Genomic DNA, 23,931 nt, shown 5'->3' with positions numbered 1-23,931 from the left:
TCTGGAGCTCTGATTTGTTAAAGTGTAAAGCCGGCATTGTGTGTGATTGCGAGCAAATGTGTTGAGTACTGTGACATGGCACAGCTGCAGTGTGAGTGCGAGTATAACAATGATCATGGTCTGTCTGTCTGTCTTTACGTTTTTGTATGAATTTCTGAATGGGGATGATGGATTCATAGAGAGATGCCTGCTCCATTTGGGGAATGAATGTCAACTCATTTACGTAACACTGCGTTCTGCTTGCAAGGAGATGTGTGAGGGAGTTGGGTCAATCAGTGCTGGTTCTGTGGTGAGGTGTTTATAACCAAACCTTATGGATTGTTAGTGAGAAGTTATATGGTATTAAGGGTGTTTATGGAAACTGAAGAGCTGTATGGTTGGATTTGAGGACTTTGAAGAGAATGACACAAACTGTTTTGATGGTATAAGTGTAATTGTTAATGGTATAGAATTGAGGGGTATGTGCAAGTGTAACTGAAGGTACTAATAGTGGAACAAAGGGAAAAGGGTTAAAGAGAAAGTGAGTTAATGTTTGCTGGCATGAGAGCAACCCCCACACCGTTCCCCCGCGAGCAGAACTTGGTGTGAGAGAGAGAGAGCCGGGGACGGAGACTGCTGTTACTTGTGAAGGGGGAGGTGGAGAGGACAGGGCACTGGAAGTGAGAATATCCTCTGCAGAGATCTAGGAAATCCCAGTGTTAACACTGGAAGCCTCTGGAGGGGAGGAGGTAAAAACTGAAAAATGATGCTAGTAGTTTATGTAGTGATGAGAGTTTGGACAGTGGAAAGTTTGGGAAGGACACAGGCTGAGGAAGGCAAAGATGAGAAGGGTGTAAAGGGATGTTAGGACTGAAGAAAGGTGAGCGATATGAAGGAAACGCAAAAGAAAACAAAAGAAAACTGATTGAGAAACAGAGATAATAAGGAAATTGGGAATAACAGCAGCTGTTACTGTCGCAGCACTAGAGTAGGGCTGTAGGACCCAGGGATCCACTCAGAGAGAGGTGGGGGGAGGGCTGGAAGAGCCCAGGGAGGGCTCCGCCCCACCGGAGTGAAAATAAAGTGTAAATTACTGAGAAAGGGGGAACAGTCTCTGGTTGCAAAGATGAAGGATGGGAATTTGGGAAGTTTACCCTAGCAGATCCACTGGTTAAATTACAGCTAGGGGAGCAGGATAAAGAAATTTATCTTGCGGTGGATACGGGTGCCTCTTGACAGCCGTAGATGATTTTGCAACAATAGAAGGAGCTAATGCCCAATAAGAAAAGGCTTACTTTTGGGGATTCATTAAATATAGACTGAGAAAACAAGTAGGAATGCATAAATTCTTGTACATGCCAGGTTACTCTGGCAAGAAGTTAAATGAAACTGGAGCTAAGGATCAAACAGTATTAACTGATTGAGAATTTTAAGCCTGCCTTTAACACAAACACGGAAAAACAAGATTATAGCCCCAGAAGTTTCAGGAATCATGAATAAGAAACGCTTAGGAGGGTGGGTATCAGGGATACCTGGCAGACCCAAAAATGCAGCCCTAAAGAGGAGTTAAGTTAAAAGCAAGAGTTAGCCCAGTCAGGGTAAAGCAGAGCCCTTTGAGGATATGTGACTGTAGAAAGATAAAAGAAATAATAGATAGTTTTTGGAGTTTGGATTAGTGATTGAATATGGATCCAAATACAGTACTCCAAACCTGAATGAATAAATAAATAGATAGATAGGTAAATAAATAAATAAATGGAAAACAAGTGCTATAGTTTGGAACGAGATTTGAGGACAATAGAATAGTTGAATGCATACACTCAGTGGTGAAAAATCCATACACCTTATTACGCAAGTTAAGGAATCGGTAAGTGGAGTTTACCTTCTGGACTTGAAGAATGCCTTTTCTGCCTGGTTTGGCCAAAGGAAGCCTAAGGTTACTTGCCTTTGAATAGAAAAGCCCTAGGATGGGCAGAAAAGACTCAGTTAATCTGAACAGTGTTACCCAGGGTTGTGAGAACAGCTCAATGATTTTTGAGAGCTGGTCAACTCAGGAACCTGAGACTTGGGTTCCTCCATCCCAGAGTGGAGCCTTACTGCAGTACGTGGACGTCACAGAAACCAAGAGGACTGTGTGCAATGGACGGTGAGTTTGCTGAATTTCTTGTTGAAATGATGATCAAGTTTCTCAACAGAAAGACATATCTGGGATATGAGATTACAGCTGGACTTCAACCCTTAAGGACTGCCAGGAAAGAAGCCATCTGCCAACCCCCTGGGTCACAAACTGCCAAGGAACTCCGTAGGAATGACAGGATGGTGCCGACCGTGGGTGCACAGCTAGGGACTGTTGGTGAAGCCAAAATATTGCAAGAAATGGGAAGGCAAGGTGGGCATTCCCTAAACTGAAATAAGAACTCATGAAGGCCCTCTGCTTTGGGGCTACCAGAAATGCTCACATAATAAAACAAGGAATGGCCCTGGGAGTCCTTGCCCAGAACCTTGGGCAGTGGCACACTTCTCCAAACAGCTGGATGAAGTGAGTAAGGGGTGGCCGGGATGCTTGAGGGCAGTGGCTGCGCCAGTACTCAGGTGTTGCTAGGCCAAAGAATAACAGTTTTTATACCTCATACAGTGTCTGTTGTATTGGAGGTAAAAAGGGAGGCACTGGCTCTCACTCCAAAGGTTTCTGAAATCCCAGGCCATCCTGGTAGAGCAGGATGACGTAGAAATAATTGCAACCCAGTATCTTCCTTAGCGGAACTCCTGGACAACCAGTATTTTGTAACAGCTTTGGAACAACTGAAGCTGCATCTTCCAGCCAGTCGGACCTGAAGAACAAACCCTTAGAAGACGCAGAAGACACCTGGTTTACCGACGGTAGCAGTTTTGTGAGAAAAGGAAACTGTAAAGCAAAATATGCAGTAGCTGCAACTGACAAGGTAATTGAAGCAAGACCATTACCTGAGGGGACTTTCCCTCAAAGGGCTGAAATAACTGCTAAGTTATAACTGCTAAGATCATCTGGTCCAACCATCTCCTCATCACCATTGCCACTACTAGCACTAAACCACATCACGCAGCACATCATCCAGATGCCTCTTGAACACTGCCAGGGACAGCGACTCCACCATCTCTCTGGGCAGCCATTCCAGTGCCTGACCACTCTCTGAGAGAAAAAGTTCTTCCTTATGTCTAATCTAAACCTCCTCTGACACAACTTGCGGCCATTACCCCTTGTCCTGCTTGTTGCCTGGGAGAAGAGGCCAAATCGCTCTTCACCACAACCTCCCTTCAGGAAGTTGTAGAGTGCAATGAGGTCTCCCCTGAGCCTCCTCTTCTCCAGACTGAACAATCCCAGCTCCCTGAGCCGCTCCTCATAAGGCCATAAGCTCCAGACCCCTCACCAGTTTTGTTGCCCTTCTCTGGACGTGCTCCAGGACCTCAACATCTTTCCTGTAGCGAGGAGCCCAAAACTGAACACAGTACTCGAGGTGCGGCCTCACCAGTGCTGAGCAGAGGGGGATGATCACCTCCCTGCTCCTGCTGGCCACACTATTTCCAATGCAGGCCAGAATGCCGTTGGCCCTCTTGGCCACCTGGGCACACTGTCAGCTCATGTTCAGCCGAGCATCAACCAACACCCCTAGGTCCTTCTCTTCTTCACACTCATCCAGCCACTCACCCCCAAGCCTGTAACGCTGCATGGGGTTGTTGTGGCCAAAGTGCAGGACCTGACACTTGGCCTTGTTGAACCTCATCCCATTCACCTCAGCCCAGCGGTCCAGCCTGTCTAAATCCCTCTGATGGGCTTCCTACCCTCAGGCAGATCGACACCACCTCCCAGCTTGGTGTCATCTGCAAATTTACTGAGGGTACATTCAGTTCATCCAGGTCATCAATAAAGATATTAAACAAGATGGGCCCCAGTATTGACCCCTGGGGGACACCACTTGAAATGGGTCGCCACCTGGACTTCACTCCATTCACCACGACCCGCTGGGCACGGCCCTGTAGCCAGTTCCTTACCCAAAGAAGTGTCTATCTGTTCAGAACACGGGCAGCCAGTTTCCCCAGAAGAAGCCTGTGAGGGACCGTGTCAAAGGCTTTGCTGAAGTCTAGGAAGACTACATCAGCAGCCCTTCCCTCATCTACCAGCCTGGTCACCCAGTCATAGAAGGAGAGATGAGGTTGGTCAAGCACAACCTGCCTTTCACAAACCTGTGCTGGCTGGGCCTGATCCCCTGGACACTGCGCACATGCCGTGCAGTCTCATCCAAGATGATTTGCTTCATAACTTTCCCTGGTACTGAGGTCTGGCTAACAGTCCTACAGTTCCCCGGATCCTCCTTACAGCCCTTCTTGTAGAATGGAGTCACATCAGCAAGCCTCCAATCCTCTGGGACCTCAGCAGTTAACCATGAGCATTGATAGATGGCCGAGAGCGGCTCGGCAATCACCTCTCTGACTGTCTCCACCAGAATTGTGGGGGGCATATTCTGAGCAGCGTCCCAGACTTCCAGATCGGGGCATAAAAAGCCCAGAAGATAATTGATCTGGCTATTAAAGGCAGATGTAAAGAAGGCATTGAGAACCTCAGCCCTCTCCTTGTCCTCAGTGGCCACATTCTCTGCTGCATCAAGTATAGGATGAGAATTATCTTTGGTTCTTCTTTTGCCGTTGATACATTTATAAAAGGATTTTTTATTGTCTTTTACTGCAGAGGCCAACCTGCACTCAAGTTGGGCTTTCGCCTTCCTAACTTCCTTCCTGCATACCTTAGCTACTTCTTTGTAATCTCCCCAAGTAGCCTGTCCCTTCTTCCAGAGGATGTAGACTCTCTTTTTCTCCCTGAGTCTCAACAGTAATTCCCGGCTCATCCACACTGGTCGTCTTCCCCTACGGCTCGCCTTACGGCACTCAGGGACAGCCTGTTCTTGCGCCTTTAAGATTTCCATCTTGAGGAGCGTCCAGGCTTCCTGGGGCCCTTTAAGTGCACAAGCATGATGCCAACCTACCAAGGAGCGTGGTTGTTACACATTGTAAAGGACATCAGAAAGGTAGCACTGCACAAGAAACTGGAAATAAGATGGTGGGTCAGGTGGCAGAACAGGTAGTTGAAGAGGGCTTTGAATTCCAGAGGGTCAACTTAAAATCTTTAAACCTGAGTCAGAACCTGTAGAATATTCTAGAGAGGATTGGAATCTAATTAATGATTTAGAAGGGAGGGCAACAATGGCAAATTGATTTCTCGGAACTCCCAAGAAAAGTGGAGTATCCTTGTATGTTGGTACTGACTGATACTTTTCCTACAGAATCACAGAATCACAGAGTGGCCAGGGTTGGAAGGGACCTCAAGGATCATGAATCTCCAACCCCCCTGCCACATGCAGGGTCACCAACCTCTACGTTTAATGCTAAACCAGGCTGCCCAGAGCCCCATCCAACCTGGCCTTGAACACCTCCAAGGACGGGGCATCCACAACCTCTCTGGGCAGCCTGTTCCAGTACCTCACCACTCTGGGTAAGGAATTTCCCCCAGATGTCTGGCCTAAATCTCCCTTCCCTCAACTTAAAACCATTTCCCCTCATCCTACACATATCAACCCTTTCAAAGAGTTGATTCCCCTCCCCTCTGTAGGCTCCCTTTAGGTACTGAAAGGCTGCCATGAGGTCAGCCCGCAGCCTTCTTTTCTCCAGGCTGAACAAGCCCAGCTCCCTCAGCCTGTCCTCATAGGGGAGGTGCTCCAGTCCCCTGATCATCCTAGCGGCCCTCCTCTGGACCCTCTCCAACAGCTCCCTGTCTTTTCTGTACTGCGGGCTCCACACTTGGACACAGTATTCTAGATGGGGCCTCACAAGAGCAGAGTAGAGGGGGACAATCACCTACCTGTCCCTGCTGGCCACCCCTCTTTTGATGGACACCAGGATACCATTTGCCCTCCGAGCCGCAAGAGCACACTGTTGGCTCATATTGAGTTTTTCATCTATCAGGACCCCCAGGTCCTTCTCCACAGGGCTGCTCCCAAGGACCGCTCCTTCCAGCCTGTACGGATGCCTGGGATTCCTCCGGCCCAAGTGCAAAACTTTGCACTTTGCCATGTTGAACCTCATCAGGTTCACCCGGGCCCACCTTTCTAGCCTCTCGAGGTCCCTCTGCATGGCATCCCTTCCTTCAACCGTGTTGACCGCACTGCTCAGCTTGGTGTCATCAACGAACTTGCTGAGGGTGCACTCGATTCCTACATCGATGTCATTGATAAAGATGTTGAAGAGCACCGGTCTCAAGACAGACCCCTGGGGGATGCCGCTCGTTACCGGCCTCCACCTGGACATAGAGCCATTGATGACCACCCTCTGTCTGCGGCCTTTCAACCAGTTTCTTATCCATCGAGTGGTCCACCCATCAAATCCACATCCCTCCAATTTGGAGATGAGGATGTGGTGGGGGACCATGTCAAAGGCCTTGCTCAAGTCCAGGTAAATGGCATCGGTCGCCTTTCCCTTATCCACCGATGCCGTCACTCCATCATACAAGGCCACCAGATTGGTCAAGTATGACCTTCCTCTGATGAAGCCGTGCTGACTGTCACGGATGACACGCCCATCCCTCATGTGGTCAAGCATGTCATCCAGCATGATCTGTTCCATGATCTTCCCAGGCACAGAGGTGAGACTCACCGGCCTGTAGTTCCCGGGGTCCTCCTTGCTCCCTTTCTTGTAAATGGGAGTGACGTGACCCTTCCTCCAGTCATCCGGGACCTCACCTGACAGCCACGACTTTTCAAAAATGATGGAGAGCGGCTTGGCAACCACCTCAGCCAGCTCCTTCAGAACCCTGGGATGCACGCTATCTGGTCCCATAGACTTATACACATTCAGTCTCATGAGGCGGTCTCGGACCTGCTCTGTCCTCACAGTGGGGGGGGAGATCTGTCACCCCGGTCCCCACCTAGCGGTTTAGGGATGCAGGGCTTGGGAACGTGAGAAGTTCTGGAATCTTGTCCACCAGTGAAGACTGAGGCAAAGAACTCATGCCGTACCTCAGCCTTCTCATTGTCTGTTGAAGCGAGTTCTCCTTTTACATTTACCAAAGGAGGCACACTCGCTTTGGCACATCTCTTGTGGCCAATGTACCTGTAAAACTTCTTCCTATTGTTTTTCATGTCCCTCGCCAAGTTCAGTTCCACCTGCGCCTTGGCTTTCCTGATCGCACTTCTGCAAGCCCGGACGGCATCCCTGTATTCTTCCCAGGTGACACGCCCTTGGTTCCAGAGCCTGTATACACCTTTCTTCGCCCTCAGCACGCCCAGCAGGTCCTTACTGAGCCACACCGGTTTCCTACCTCCTCTGCCCGCTTTCTTCTTCAGAGGGATGGAGAGTTCTTGTGCTCTCAGGAAGGCATCCTTGAAGAATAGCCAGCTCTCCTCAATGTCTTTGTTTTTTAAGACAGCATCCCAGGAGATCTCAGCCAGCAGTCCATTGAGCAGCTTGAAGTTCGCTCTTGCAAAGTTCAGGGTCCTGACACCACTTTTTGCCAGGCCCACATCCCTCGAGACCACGAACTCAACCAGGGCGTGGTCGCTACAACCCAAGCTGCCTCTAGCCTTAACACCATTCATAATTTCCTCCACATTGGTGAGCAGCAGGTCCAGCAACGCTTCACCTCTGATCGGTCTGTCCAATACCTGGACCAGAAAGTTATCGTCAACACATTCCAGAAGCCTCCTAGACCTCCTGCAACTTGCCGTGTGGCCTTTCCAAGAGATATCTGGATCATTGAAGTCCCCCATCAGCACAAGAGCCTGCGAACACGAAGCCTCCTGCATCTGAAGCAAGAAAGCCTCATCAACAGTCTCCCCTTGATCAGGCGGCCTGTAGTACACTCCTATCATCAGTTGTCCTTTGTTAGACCCATCTCTAATTCTAACCCACAGGCTCTCAACCTGTTCCTGACCGTTTCTCTGAGGGAGCTCCTCACAGTCTATCTACTCTTTGACATAGAGGGCAACTCCCTCACCCTTCCTACCTAGCCTATCTCTTCTAAAGAGCCGATAGCCCTCAACGGTGGTGTTCCAGTTATGGGATTCATCCCACCACGTTTCCATGCTGGCAACAAGGTCATAGCTTTCCAAGCGCATCACAGTTTCCAACTCATCCTGCTTGTTTCCTAGGCTGCGTGCATTGGTATAAAGGCACTTCAGCTGGGCTTTCCGTCTTACCACCTTTATAGAGGATCTAGGCTTCCCTACAACAGTAGCATCCCCAGCACCCCCCTGCCCCAGTCCATCACTTTGTGCCTCACCGTCATCACCTATCAAGTTTGGTACGAGCCCTCAAATGACCCGCTCAACCCCAGCAGCTCTGGTTTTGTCCCCTTTCCCCTTCATACCTAGTTTAAAGACCTGTCAATGAGTCCTGCTAGTTCCTCAGCTAAGATCCTTCTCCCTCTCAGAGACAGGCTACATCCGTCTGCTGCCATCATACCAGGCGCCAAGTAAGTTGCACCATGGTCAAAAAAAACAAAATTCCTGCATTTGCACCAACTTTTAAACCATTTATTTATGAGGTGGGTTTTTTGGTACCACTCAGCATCTTGCCCTGCCACTGAAGGTATGGAGGAAAACACCACCTGCACACCCGCTCCCTCGACTACCCGCCCCAGTCCCCTGAAGTCTTTCTTGATAGCCCTGAGACTTTTCCCAGCAACTTCATCACTGCCAGCCTGGACTATCAATAGTGGGTAATCATCGGAAGGGCGAATCAGACCAGGAAGTCTCCTAGAAATGTCCCTGACCCGTGCCCCAGGAAGGCAGCACACCTCCCTACGGGCAGGGTCAGGGCGACATATAGGGCCTTCGGTTCCTTCTCAGCAGGGAGTCTCCCACAACCACCACCTTTCTGTCCTTCCGGGTGGAAGCAGTCTTGAGGAGCGGGGTCGACCACTGTACCCGAGGCAACCTCACAGGTTGACCTCCCTCCACATCCCCACACTCCTCTCCCTCAGGTTCCAGGGCCTCAAACCTACTACACAGAGGCACCTGTGGGGCCAAGGATGGTTGGGATGGGGGACGCCTGCTTTGTCGAGCCGGTACCTGTTTCCACTCTTACTCCTTTCTCAAAGTGCTCAAAGGTGGAAGGAGAGGACAGGAGGCTTGCTGCAACACCATCAGCCTGCCGTTTCCCCTCTCTCGCCTGTTTATGAGGCTGCGGGGGATGAGATGCTCCACACAGTGCCTCAGCTACAGCTCCCAGATCTTGGAGCCGATAGGGACTGGCACCACCAGTCAATCTCCTTCTCACACTCCTTTATGGTCCTTAGCCTCTCTACCTCCTCTGTTAGGTTGACCACCAGGCTGAGTAAGTCCTGTAGTTAGTCACATCCTATAAAACTATCGTCTGGCACTTTGAAGGCCAGGCACTGGCACTCGTGATAGCCAGTGACCTGCGTACTAGCATCTCATGTTGGGGCCTCAGTCTGAGTCTCCACACTCGTCTTTGCAGCAGCTACCCTTTCAAACACGCACAGGACTGCCATCTGGGTCTCCATAATTTTTGTGGCATTAGCCTTCCTCCGGGGTGCAGCCATCGCAGAGCAGCAAGCGTAAACGCTACTAAATAGCGTTAATGAGGTGCGCCTTATCAGCCCCGCCCTGCTGCCGGCAGTACTGGCTCTGCCCTCGCCCCGTTGCCGGGTCGTTAACAGGAGCCCCCGCACTTATCACTCACCCGAGGGCGATAACAGCCGTCCTTGAGGGGGTGTCCCGTGTAGGAGTGGCTTACTGCTTCTCCTCCATAAATCAGCCCCGGTGTTTCTCACACCTTCTTTATTGGGCAGCGACCAATAGTACAGAAGCCAGAGGCATTCCCTTGTAGAACTAATAAGGCACATGGAGTAATTTAAGTATTGTTGGGTTATTCCAAGATGCTGAGGAACTACTTGGTCTGTCAAGGAAAGTGCATCGTCAAAAGTGAAACTCATAAAGAAAAGATGAATTGGTTACTAATTTGCTTTATTTCAGGGTGATATCTCTGGCAAGTTGATGTTGTGTGCTGTTACATTTTGTATTTTGGTTATAACAGTACTATGTTTTGTGTTACATTTATTTGTTATTGTTTAATGTGTGATTGTCACTCTTCTCCCTTCTATTGGATCAACCTTACATCTCTATACTTAACAATGGCCTCTATTAAGAAAGTAATAACACTCTCATTAGTGGGCATGAATATCATTAGTGGAAGTAATACAATGAGTAGGAGTCATTTGGGTAAAGGTTTCTGGTGGCTGGGCAGAGATGGGAGAGCTCAAACTCCCACCAGGCATAGTGAGAACTGTTTGGAGCCAGTATCAAAATCCAAGAAGGGTTAAAAGGGCAAATAACCCACTGGTAAGGTATAATACAGGATTATACAGGATATATATATATTTTATATATATATATATATATATATATATATATATATATATATATAATACAGGATAATACAGGATAATACAGAGAGCCCTTATCCTGGTCTTAGGAGTAGCTCAGCTGGTTTGGGTTAAACAGTAACCCACAAATGCAGACAGGGATGACCTGAAAGCTACTAAAACAAAGGAGGTAATGCATAACATGGACAATTAGCTTACTAAACTTTCTCCACAGAAAGCCTAAGTAGCACAGCCACAAGTAACCCATTTGTGTTATGGAATCACTTCAGGATTCCCGAGCCCTAGGAAACAGCCAGGAGACTCTGGAAGGAGCTCCAGACTGTCCTAGGGATAACGAGGTGGTGCCGCCTACAACCAAGGAACACTGGTAAAGCCCCTCTATGCCCTTCTGAAATCCTGCCCAAAGGTCCTCATAGAGGTTGCGGAAGAGAAATAAGAGGAAGGTTTAACTGTGGCAATTAGACACAGACTCAGTTGTTAGTGCAGAACAGAAAACTTTTATTGTGAGCGATGAACTTGAACAATGTGCACGTGGTTAAGTGCCTTATTAAATGTAACTCTTCTGCCATGCTTGGCAGTTCTTCCCTCCTGCCCTGCAGTAGATGGCGCTGGATCTGGACTTGTCCCTCTGGTGCCGTCCCACGGCACCCGGTCTGCATTGGAGTGAGCGTTGGACCGAGGCACCGGCTCAGTCAGCCTTATCTCAAGTCCGTGGTACCTCAGCAGCGTCTCCCAGTAGTAGGCGATGAGGTCGTACAGGCTGGCAAATACCCGGTGTCAGTCAGGAAGAACTTCTGACTGGTAGCGTCCTGTCGCCAGTGTGTGCGGCAATGCCGCCCCTTCCCACGGTGCCAGAAGGACAGAACGTAGTCCCCAGCGTAAGTCTCGTTTTCCCTGACCAGGAAGGAGCCGTCAGGGGCCTCCATCTCAGCACAGTACTCTGTCATCAGCCGCTCAGCGATGTGCCGCCTGCCGCACCCTGCCCCCAGCTGCCGTGGAACCATTCCTGTGCGAGATGCAGCTCCACGTTGGCGCTCACCTCCTTCTGTGCAGGTCGTCTCCTCTGTCTGCCCTCGGTCAGGGGAACGTAAAGCGGGTTCCATGTACAGTTGAGGGGTTCTTCTGTCACTTGGCAATCCGCCGCTTGCTCCTCTGTCACACACGCACCCACGGTTCCTCGCCACTCGCCTCCACAAAGCCACCTCAGTTTTGGCAGGGCTTGCCAATGGTCTTTATAGCATTTGCTGACACCCATGCCAGGTGTACAAGCCAGACGTCTTGTGATCATGTCAAGAGGGTCTGTCTGGCATGAATAGCTACAATCTTTAACTTGTTTATACCTCCGAGGGCCTTTTGCCAGTCCAAGCAAGAACATCTTTATTTTCTCCCAATACTATACAGGTTAAAGGAATTGAGGTAAGGGATCTGCTCTGATTAAATGAAGGGGCACGGTTGTGAGGATCTTAGTAGGATGTGCTGCTTTAATCTTCTGGACCACTCAAAATCGATAAATAGGAAGCTCATGACAAAATAGAGACTAACCCAGTTATGGAGGGACCAAAGGGGATACAGGAAACACTTACTAGTCAGCTACCTAACTTCGCTTGGCTCAAGAAGCTTTTTGTCTCACATTGGTGTGCATTGCAACAAGGTGTGAACTATGGCTCTGTAAAACATCTGGACCAGAGAATAGTTATGAAGAATGGAAAAAGCATAAACTAAGGCAGAAAGTGGAAAGTGGAAGATGTTTTAAGTCTTCCCTTTTCCAAAATGGGGCAATTTAGGAAAAGAACTTGCTGCTAGCAATGAAAAGGGGGGAATTGAGATGGTAAGCTGAAGAATACAAGATGTAAGAATACTGGATGTAAGGGATCCATAACATCGCCTGGTTATGCTAACTCAAAAGAGGTCGCAAATAGCATCGCTTAGTTTCACCTTTTGCTAACTCAAGGGAGATTTATTGCTTAGTCTAACCGCTCTGTCAGCCCAGGCATATTCTACAAAGGGAGCCCTCTGCAGACAGTGGAAGAGGGGCCCCTACGAGAGCAAGGAAAAAAGGGAAGATAAGCAGAATAGGAAATTGCTGAGGCATGCAGGACAAGAGAAGAGCCCAGGACTGGGACAAAGGTTGGAAGGACGTGGCGAGGGAGACAACTGACTTCATCCCAAACGACCACCGAATGGGGAGGAAGACATCGAGCCTTCATCCAATGGAAGCTACTGCGCGTGCCCTGGGGAGGGGGGACAGTATGTGAATGAATTCCCGGAAAAGTCATGAATATGTCAATGAGTTTTGGGTAATACTACTGAATATGTATGGCTTGGCTAATAAACGTATCGAGACCCCACTCTCTGGTATGCGAGTTAGGAGGAGCGATCCCGCTTGCACCCAGCGTGTGGCGCAACGCTGAAAGAAACGTATCTGCCCTTTTAACCTTACTTAATGGGTTAGAGTTTGATTCCGCAAATCGCTCCTTCTTTGGCCATCAGGAGATCAAGAACCATTCCATTCTGCAATACTACTTGATGAAGAGAGGACACCTCTGTCTGCAGTCCAAGTATAGCATCCATAGTTGAGTTCTTGATATTCTCTAGTGTAGCTGCTATACTGACAATTGCCTTTTCTGATTCCCTTACTCCTAGGCTAGGAATAAACCATCCCATAAAACTATGGAACCCAGAGGGCCTGTCTATAAGGGGGTTATTCCCCGCTTCACCCTTTTCCACGAGGTTCTCAGTATCCCTGGAGGAGGAGCTGTTCCATTGAAGCACTAATATCCTCCTACATAATGTCCTTCTAGTTCTCAGGAACGGTCTTACACTGAGGCCTGTCCATAGCTGTACACTGAATTCAGGTCCTTCTTCCAATTGTCACCGTTTTATTTGCACACCTACGCCTACTTCCTGCTCCACCCCATGGTGTCCAATTGGTGGAGGGCGTCCCACACTGAGGGATTTCCATTCCTCCATCTCTTGCTAAGGCTGTACATATCCTGCAATCAGGGAGCTTTAGGCTAACCGCTGTTCCTTTAGTGATCTTTAAATAGGTATTTTCACGCCAGGCTGAAGCAAGTCTTATTTAACACGTGCAACCTATAGAACACATTCTACACATGTTGTCTCTAAATCCTTACCTTCAATGCTCCGGTCTTCTCAATAGTCCACTGGGGCTGAGATGTCTTCTTAACTCACGTGTAGCTGCACGATGCTTGCTCTTTCACCTTGATCGCTATAGATGATGTTCTGGAACCCCAAATCTTGGAATTGTGTCTTGTCACAATACTTCAGTCACTTCCTGCACCTTGTTGCTCCTGCAAGGGAAAAGCCTCTGGCCAACCTGAAAAGGTGACTGTTAATACCAACGTATACCTCTATCCCCCTTTTGTTGGGAGTTCCGAGAAATCAAGTCACCATTGTTGCCCAGGATAAATTCCCTTCCCTTTTTGTCCCATGGCACCCTGGGGCCAGTTCTAGGACTATTCTGTAAACAAATCTCACATGGCTGCGTTACCTGCTTAGTGGTGGTGTATAAATGCCAAGCCACAACCCTTTGCCTCAAGTATTTATACAGGGTCTCAGTTCCCAGTGAGTTTTCCTGTGCTCAGCCATGATTGCAGCCCATAATAAGGAAGCGGGATCTATTATTTTGTTTTGAATTCTAATCCTCCCTCCTTCTCCCACCTACTCTCCTAAGTCCTCTATCAAGTTTTGGTCCTCTCTTCACTATCCTGGTTTACTCTCAGTTTAAATTTTTACTGTCTGGAACCAAAGCCTGCGCCTCTGCGTCCTCTGTTTCTGAACACTCTCCAAGTCCCCTCAATTAGTTCGTCCAGGTCCTGTAATTTGCTTCCTTTAATCTCTAGATCACCAGGAGAAAACAAAGACATTCTCGCTCTGGTTAGCAAAAGACTTTGGGAGATGGAAACAAGCTCAGCAGACATGGAGGGAGAAAACCAAAGACTGTAACTCCTTGTGCCAGACAGAACCTCTCGACGTGATCACAAGACGTCTGGCTTGTACACCTGGCACAGGAGTGAGCAGATGCTATCAAGGTCAAGCTGACCAGCGGCAAACCTGAGGAGGGTGGCTGACGGAGGTGAGTGGCCTGTGTGCCACGGGACGGCACGAGAGGGACGAGCCCAGCTCTAGTGCCATCTCCTTCAGGGCAGGATGGAAGATCCAGCACTGCCGCATGCAGCAAAAGGGTCACGGTTATTGAGACATTTGACCAAGAGCATGTTGTTCCAGTTCACTGTGCACAATGAAAGATTTGTTCTGCAGACAGGACAGCAGACTCTGTGTCTAATTGCCGCGGGTAAACCTTAACTGCTTTGCCCTTCTCAACCTGTAGCAGGATCTTTGGATAGGAAAGGGCATAGAGAGTGTTTAACCAGTATTCCATAGTTTTATATCCATATGCAAAACCGCCTTGTCATCTCTAGAGAAGTCCTCAGCTCTTCCTGAGGAGATCTCTGGGTCCTAGAGACCTGCTCTCAGCTCCTCCCCTCCTAAGGCTTCCCGGGCTAACACTGGCAGATCAAGTTTCCCAGGTCCCTCCAGATGAAGGCTATTCGCTTCCAGCGGCTCATCTCCTGCCTTCGCAAGAACACTATTAACTGCTAAATGGTCATCAGCTTCCAACCACCATTAATTTCTCACAGGGTCCTCAAGCTCCCCAAAAATATCTGAACTTCCTTTCCCCGTGCTCCTCCATACTCAATTTCATTGATTCTTTATTGTTCCCCAAAGTCCACACCTCATAGCTACCACGTTAGTGTGACCAAATGCATATTCCTCTTTAAACCCCAGTCCACAATGCCAACCAAAATGCCAGTTTCCTCTATTCCGAGAAGTGTGCTCCCACACCGATCGCCATCACCCAACCTATAGCCGTGGATCCACCTTCAAGGGGAGCACCCTCGCTCCTTCACCTCCACATAGGATGTCTCCTTAAGACACGTGACTCCCTGTACCTATAACATACCAGGCCTCTTTCGCTGCCCCACAGTGGATGTGTGGGTCTCGAGAGTTTTTAGCAGAGCCGGACCTCGTACAGCAGACAGCTTAACCATGCTCATGCCTTGCACAGAAGACCGAATTGAGAAAGCAGGACAGGAAGTTGTTGGAAATAGAACTCACTTGCTCAGCGACTAGAAACGTGACATCAGTGCCATGGGCAGCGCTCAGTGAGCAAGTGAGCCAGCTGCAGGGAGATGCTGCCCTCGAGAGCAGGCAGCCGGAGATTGCCTCTTGCTGGGAGCTGCTCGCGGGTGAGAGGAGTTAAAGGAACGGCAGGACAGCAACGTGGGGACGTGTGACCACAAGGCTGTGCGAATGTCCCCAGCAAAGGAAGCAGAGACCCAGCAGACAGCGACGCTTCATTAGCGTAACAAAACGCAGCCCCCATCCCTCCCTTCCCCGGGTGCAGCTGTGCCAGGAGAACGAGCTGTGAAACAGCCCAAGGCCTGGCAGCCGGCTCGGGGCGTGCTCGCTGTGGGAACTGCTGCCCGGCACCTGAGGCTGTGCCGAAGCGGCCAGAGCCTGGCCGGAAGCCATCCGGGCAGCACCGCGGAGGCAGGAGGAGCAGCAAGGCCGTGCTGCGGCCAGCTCCGGGCTGAGGGCACTCGGCATCCTCTGCTCTCCGCGACTCCCGGGAGCCCGGTTGCCTGCACCAGAGGCGGGAGCAGCCTGCTCCGCACCCAAGGTAGGAGCCCTTCGCGGCTGGTGCAGAGGAGCGCACATTTCCTGCCCCCTGCCAGCAGCAGCGGGAGGCGAGCGGGGAGCGGGGAGCCGCAGCGGGCGGGGCGGAACCGGCACTGCTGTAGCGCAGGCGGGAGCCCGTTCCCGGCTCCAGCTCCCGCCCAGCACAGCGTGTTTGCTGGGCCAGACGGGCTGCAACGAGGGAGCAGCGGTTCCCAGGCGTGTTGCAGCCCGGCTTGGGCTCCGAGGGGCGAAGGAAGGGGTTGGAGCTGGGACAGAGAGGAAGTGAGCACATTAGCTCAGCGTGCTCTGCTGCCCGGTTGAGCGTCTGAATGCGAAGCCTCCAAGGGGGGAATTTCAAGTCCCTTCTCCCTCCCCGGCAGCCCGCAGTTTCCCTTCGGGGACCCAGTACGCAGCATCTGCCTCTAGCGGCCCTTTCAGGGTTACCCTTTGTGTGCTTAGCGCTGGGCTGATGGCTCACCTGGGATCGTGCAAACCCCTGCCAAGGCTTTTGTTCGGGCTGTCCCAGCAGCTGCAGATGCCTTTAGCGCACAGCTGCGGGCCCTGAGCACGTCCAGCATCTGCAGCAGGTCCGGCACTGGGCTGTGCAATAGACGCTGAAAAGCTGGCGGTCTGTGGGCTGACTGCAGCACACGTTGAGAACGCGCCCGAGCTGCACGTCAGCAAAGTGCAGCCCAGGCTGCGTCGTGCAGAGGGCGCACGGTGCTGAGAAGGTCCCCGGGAAGCGAGCGCGGTGTGCGTGCTGAGCTGAATGGGAAGCAGCGCCGCCAGGTGGGGGAGGAGGGAAACGCATCCGCCGCGGCATTCTTGGTGCAATGCGGGAACTGGGATTTTTTGCCTTGGAGAAGAGTCTGGGCAGAGCTCGTGGTGGCCTTCCAGGGCTTGAAGGAAATGCATAAAGTGGAGGAGGAACGACAGCTTTCGTGGGTGGATAGTGATAGGACGAGGGGGAATGCTTTCAAATTGAGCCGGGGCGACTTAGTTTCGATAGCAGGAGGAAGTTTTGCATTCAGAGGGTGGAGAGGGACATGAAAAGGTCACCCACAGAGGACATGGATGCCCAATCCTTTGGGGTATTCGAGAGTGGGCTGGACGTGGCTCAGGGCTGCCCAATGTGGTGGATGGCATTCCTGCACAGAGTGAGGGGTTGAAACTAGTTGTTCATTGTGGTCCTTTTCAACCCAGGCTATTGTATGATTCTGTGATTACCTTGAAATCATTACTGTAACACATAACTTTAGAAATGCTCATGAATTTCCAAACTAACCTAGCCCCTCTTACAGAAGATCTGTGTCAGCAAGGTGTCTTGACAGCAAGCTGAGAGGGATCTCTGTACAGGTGTGACCTTGAGAGACATCTCTGCTTGTGGGGAGATCCTGTCGTTCAGCCCATTGCTGTGCAGAAGAGCTCGAGGGGCGCTTGCGCTGCACCCTGTTTAGGGGTAAGATGACTGACTCCTTGCCATTTTTTGTCTTAAGTCCCTGTTTGAGTGTGCTTTGTGATTTGTAATCAGCTTTAGCCACAGAGTTACCAGTGCTGTTGCTGATTGTCTTCCTGTGCAAGGCATGCTGTGCCGTGCCCCAGGCAGTGCCCCACAGATGGGCTGTGGAGGGCTGGGCTGGGACAGGGACTGCTGCATTCCCTCACAGCTCCCCTCCCACTTCTCTTGTCCCTGCAGGCTCCGGTTCAACTTCTGCCTTCCAGCAATGATCATCTCACCTGCAGGAGAGCCGCAGATGGCCACAGCACATCCATCTCAGGTAGGGGCTGGGGGAAGCAGGCAGGAGAGGCCAAGGGGCGAGGGATGTGAATGCAAGGGGAGAGGGAGGTGGCCTCAGCCAGCGTGTGTGTGCTGGGGGCAGAGAAGCGGCTGGGACGGGAGTTTGTGTCCTGTTTGAGCTGTTTCCGTGGGTCTTGGCTGTTCCCAGCAAGGAGCCTCTTTACTTGCAGGAGCCCGTGAGCTTTGCGGAGGTGGCCGTGTATTTCAGCAGGGAGGAGTGGGCGCTGCTGGACCCTGCGCAGCGAGCGCTGTACCGGGACGTGATGCTGGAGACGTACCAGTGCGTGGCCTCGCTGGGTGAGGGCTTTGCTGCCTTTCCTCCTCGTTAGGGCACCTTTGGCTGTGCAGAAGGAGCCTCTGCAGGCCGGGCCTTGAATGATCACCATGCAGTTCCATATTGATAACTACAGCAGCAGCAAAGGAAATGCTGAGAAGCATGAGTTTCAGAAGGGATTAGGATGCACAGCAGGCTCACAAACGCCCCAGAGTCAGTGCTGGCAAGCAGGCATCAGCCAGGAGGGAGAGAACCAGCCCTTCCATTGGGGCTTTATATTGTGCCACCAGCTGCAGCTCACAGATGACTCCCTGCTTACTCCTTTACAGTGTAGGATTTTCCATTCACTTGCTGTAGACATTTTGATGCCTTGGTCACCGATATATTGTCAGAAAATAAACAAGCCGTTCACAAGTGGATTTTAAAGAAAAATATCCCTTCCTAATTTTCAGAGTTGTGAAAGCGTTCTTTGTTCCAAAGGAAGCTGTGGGCCCAGTGTCATTCATGCCCAAAGTGTGTTTTCTCCCTGGGGAGGGACACAGAGTAGAGCTGTTGAACAGGCACTGTGCCAGAATGATGGAAATGTTCTCATCTCCCCTGTTTCTCTGCTTGAAGCTCCACTTCCAGCCCCCAGACCAGTGCTGATCTCCCTGCTTGAAGGCGGGGAAGAGCCCTGGATCCCAGATGTGCGTAGCCCTGAGGCCGTGCCAGGAGACCTCAGCCCAGGTGAGGTGGTGGAGGGAAGGAGGAGGTTGGGGCTGGAAGAGCCATGTCTGTGTGTGTTTTATTTTGGGCACTGTGTGCTCTTTCTGGATTTCCTCTTTCATCCAGCAGGAACTGGGGTTACAGATCTACTGGAGGATCTGCAGGAAAGTGGTGTGGCCAAAAGGCGGTGGGGTGGTGTCTGTGTGGAAGAAATCAGAAGGGATGTCCAAGGAGGCGTGGAGCAAGGTCAGGCTGAGCACATCACCACGATGCCACTGGGAAAGTGTCTGCAAGAGAAAGGAAGGAGCCCACTGGACTCGAACATAGGTCAAAAGGAGCGTGAAGATCCCAGGAGCAAGGATGTGTGCCAGAAGGAAAAGCAGAATCCATGCACAGAGTGTGGAAACAGCTTTGAAAAAGATTCCAGCATCGTTAACCACCAGTGTGTACGCTCAGCAATGAGTGCATACAAGTGCTCTGATTGTGGGAAGAGCTTCAAAAAGAGATCCCAACTCACCAACCACCAACACATCCACTCAGAGGAGAGACCCTACAAGTGCTCTGAGTGTGGGAAGAGCTTCAAATGCAGGTCTAATTTGAAGAGCCACAAACGCTTCCACTCAGAGGAGAGACCCTACAAGTGTACTGAGTGTGGGAAGAGCTACAAAAGCAGGTCTAATTTGATGAGCCACAAACGCTTCCACTCAGAGGAGAGACCCTACAAGTGTACTGAGTGTGGGAGGGCTGTAAGAAGCCGTTCCCATCTCATCTACCACCTGCGCTTCCACACAGGAGAGAAACCATTTCAGTGTCGTGAATGTGGGAAGAGCTTCAAAAGTAGTACTGAACTGAAGCGCCACGATCGCTTCCACACAGGAGAGAAACCCTACAAGTGCCCTGAGTGTGGGAAGAGCTTCAAATGGAGTTCCCAACTCACCTACCACCAACACATGCACACAGGGGAGAGTCCCTATAAGTGCTCTGAGTGTGGGAAGAGCTTCAAAAGCAGTTCTGCATTGAAGCAACACCAGCACTTCCACACAGGAGAGAGACCCTACAAGTGCTCTGAGTGTGGGAAGAGCTTTAAAAGAAGATCTAATCTCAGCACCCACAAGCACATCCACAAGGCACACAGGCTGTAGAAGCATCTCAAGATACGGAGAACCTTCAAAAGCAGTTTCAGCCTCGTTACCTATCAGCACAGCCACACAAGATACAGAGCCTACAGAGCCCAGAACGTGGGAAGAGCTTCAGGCAGAGCCCCAGCCTGGTGACCAAGTATGGATTTGTGTAGTGATGAACCTTACAAATCCCCTGAGTAGAGGAAGAGCTCTGTGGCCAATCTAAATCCTCTTTCTCCTTCTTTGCATGAGAATTATGCACATTGCTGTCCTTCAGCTGCAGTTGCTGTGTTGAGTGGCCATACAGAGGAGAATCCAGAGTGGGATGTGTCACAGCCACTCAAAACGTTCTGCGAGGTGGCACGTTTCTGCCAGGGCTGTGTGCAAGGAGAGTCACCTCTTACCTCCCCTGCAGAAACTCCTGTGCTGTGGGGCAGCAGGTGAGGACCCAAAGGAAACCTCAGCTGGGCTGATATGTCACCAGGAAGGAAGAAATCCTGTCTGCAGGCTGTGTGGGAAGAGCTTCATCTGGAGCTCAACCCTCAGTAGATCCCAGAGAACCAACCAGTGCAGAGTCCCAGTGAGTGCCTTGACTGCAGGAAGAGGTGTGTCCAGAGCTGGGAGCTCAACACACACCTGTGGATTCACATGAGGAACCCTACAAATGTGCAGCCTGCAAGAAGAGTTTTGGCCACACCTCAAACCTGCTGAGCTACCAGAGTGTCTGCACCTGGGCAAAGTCCAGTGAGTTCACATGGCAGGAAGCCATAGAAATGCCTCGCGTGTGAGAAGGGCTTTGTGCAGAGGGCAGAGTTCCTCACTGGCCCTACAAGTGTTCCTGGTGCATGACTGGCACCCTCTGCAGAAGGGACTTAACCCAGGAGCTTCAGATGGCCTTTCCTTGCTACCCAGAGCGGTTCTCTCACCATGCCCGGTTTCTTCTGCTCTTCCTGCCAGCAGCTTTTTGATGCCGTTTCCTAAGGAGAAGTGGCTGTGCAGGGATGTTCTGTGTGTCTGTGTGCATGTGTTGCTCTCAGTAATTTGTGAGTGCACTGATGAACCTGAGAGAAGGGTCAGGAGAGCAGTAACGTGGCTGTTGGAGGTTTTCTGAGAATCATCTGTAGTGGAAGGCGTAGAGGATGAATAAAGAAGCTGAGTTGTTCTGAATCTTTCTTCAGTGTAGTCTTGTTTGTTGTTCTTACAATGAATGTCAGCATGTGGAATGAGGAGAGGGAAAGGTGCAAGCAGGATTTGGTTTGTGTGCCTCCTCCAGCCCACTGCTTGCTTCTGTAGAACACATTTTTTTCATACAATCCTGTCATCCTTCCTAGCCGTGCTGCATTGTGTTTCTGTTGCTCAGAGCAGCAGTGTGATACCGAGCCTTGTCTCCAATAAAAGTAGAAAAAGCTGAGCTTGTTCTCCAAGTTGCTGGAGGTGGTGGGAGCAGAAGGCAGTGCAAACCCACACGGTGTGCCAGCAGCTCATCCCCACAGCACAGAGATACCAGAGTGCTCTCCAGTGCATGCTTGCCTTGCAAGTGATCCCTTTTGAGCTTGAAGGTTTTTATTTTCACCTTGGGAAGGTGTGTGCGAGACCTCCTGCAGCAGGGCCTTCTCATTTGCTGTGCTCAGCTAAAGCTGCTGTGCTAGGAATGCAGTCGGCAGGAAGTGGAGTTGATTTTGGTGAGCTAGTGAAACCAGCAGGAGCTTGCCCATGTCCTCAGGTGAGGTTCTGTGAAGGCTTCCTGACACCCAGAAGCTCTCGAGGTATGGCCTCACCAGAGCTGAGTACAGGGGACGATGACCTCCCTGCTCCTGCTGGCCACACTGTTTCTAATGCAGGCCAGGATGCCGTTGGCCCTCTTGGCCACCTGGGCACACTGTCAGCTCACATTCAGCTGAGCATCAACCAACACCCCCAGGTCCCTTTCCTCTTCACAGTCATCCAACCACTTATCCCCAAGCCTGTAACGCTGCATGGGGTTGTTGTGGCCAAAGTGCAGGACCTGACAGCCTTGTTAAACCTCATCCCATTCACCTCAGCTCAGCGATCCAGCTTATCTAGATCCCTCTGCACGGCCTCCCTGCCTTCAGGCAGATCGACACCACCTCCCAGCTTGGTGTCATCTGCAAACTTACTCAGGGTGCACTCAATCCCTTCATCTAAGTTGTCAATGAAGATATTAAACAGGATGGGCCCCAGCACCGACCCCTGGGGGACACCACTTGAAACAGGTCTCCAGCTAGACTTAACTCCATTGACCACCACCCGTTGAGCACGGCCCTCCAGCCATTTCCTTATCCAACGGAGGGTAAAACTGTCCAAGCCACGGGCAGCCAGTTTCCACAGAAGGATACTGTGAGAGACCGTGTCAAAGGCTTTGCTGAAGCCTAGGTAGACTACATCAACAGCCTTTCCCTCATCTACTAGTCTGGTGACCCAGTGGTAGAAAGAGATGAGGTTGGTCAAACATGACCTGCCTTTCATGAACCCATGGTGGCTGGACCTGATCCCGAGGGCATCATGCACGAGCCGTGTGATCTCTCCCAGGAGGATTTGTTCCATGACCTTCCCTGATACTGACGTCAGGCTGACAGGCCTGTAGTTTCCCGGATCCTCCTTATGGCCCTTCTTGCAGATGGGAGTCACATCAGCAAGCCTCCAATCCTCTGGAACCTCTACAGTCAACCAGGAGCACTGGTAGATAGCTGAGAGCGGCTTAGCAATCACCCCCACCAACTCCCTCCCAACATTCCCTAGGATGAAGCCCATCCGGTCCCATGAACTTGTGACTGTCCAGATGGAGAAGGAGCTCCCTAACGGCCTCCACCTCAATCTCCGGGGAGACATTCTGCGTGTCAGCCCAGATATCCAGATCAGGGCACAAAGTGCCCTGAAGATAACTGGTCTGACTATTAAAGGCAGATGAAAAGAAGGCGTTGAGGACCTCAGCCTTCTCCTTGTCATCTGTGGTCACATTCCCCGCCGCATCAATTAAAGGATAGAGATTATCCTTGGTTTTTCTCTTGCCATTGATATATTGGTAAAAGGATTTCTTATCCTCTTTTACTGCAGTGGCCAATCTAAGTTCAAGATGGGCTTTCGCCTTCCGGACTTCCTCCCTGCATACCTTAGCAACTTCCTTGTAATCTCACCTAGTAGCCTGTCCCTTCTTCCAGAGGACATAGGCTCTCTTTTTTTTCCTGAGTCTTGACAGTAATTTCCGGCTCATCCACACCAGTCTTCTCCCCCTACGGCTCGCCTTACGGTATTCAGGGACAGCCTGTTTTTGCGCCTTTAAGATTTCCACCTTGAGGAGCGTCCAGGCTTCCTGGACCCCTTTACCCTTAAGGAGCGACTCCCAAGGGACCCGTGCTACAAGCGTCCTGAGCAGGTCAAAGTCCGCCCTCTGGAAGTTCAAGATAGCAGTTTTGGTAGTCACCCTTCTGACATCTCCAAGAATAGAGAACTCTACAATTTCACGGTCGCTCTGCCCTAGACAGTCTCCAACCTTCACATCACCTACCAGTCCTTCTCTGTTAGCAAAGAGCAGGTCAAACAGGGCACCACCCCTGGTAGGCTCTCGTACCAGCTGTGTAAGGAAGCTATCTTCCACACACTCCAGAAACCTCTTGGACTGCTTCCTTTGAGCCATGTTATATTTCCAACATATATCAGGGAAGTTGAAATCCCCCACAAGAACAAGTGCTGGCGATCGCACGACTTCCGCAAGCTGCTCGTAGAATGCTTCGTCCATCTCCTCATCCTGATTTGGTGGTCTATAACAGACCCCAACTACAATGTCTCCCCTACAGGCCTTCCCCCTGACCCTCACCCATAGACACTCCACTTTATCATTTGCAATCTCAAGCTCTTCAACATCAAAACAGTCTTTAATATAAAGGGCCACACCACCACC

The sequence above is a fragment of the Tetrao urogallus genome (genome assembly GCF_951394365.1).
Source record: "Tetrao urogallus genome assembly, chromosome: 30".
Classification (NCBI taxonomy): Eukaryota; Metazoa; Chordata; class Aves; order Galliformes; family Phasianidae; genus Tetrao; species Tetrao urogallus.
This window is presented reverse-complemented; position numbering follows the sequence as displayed.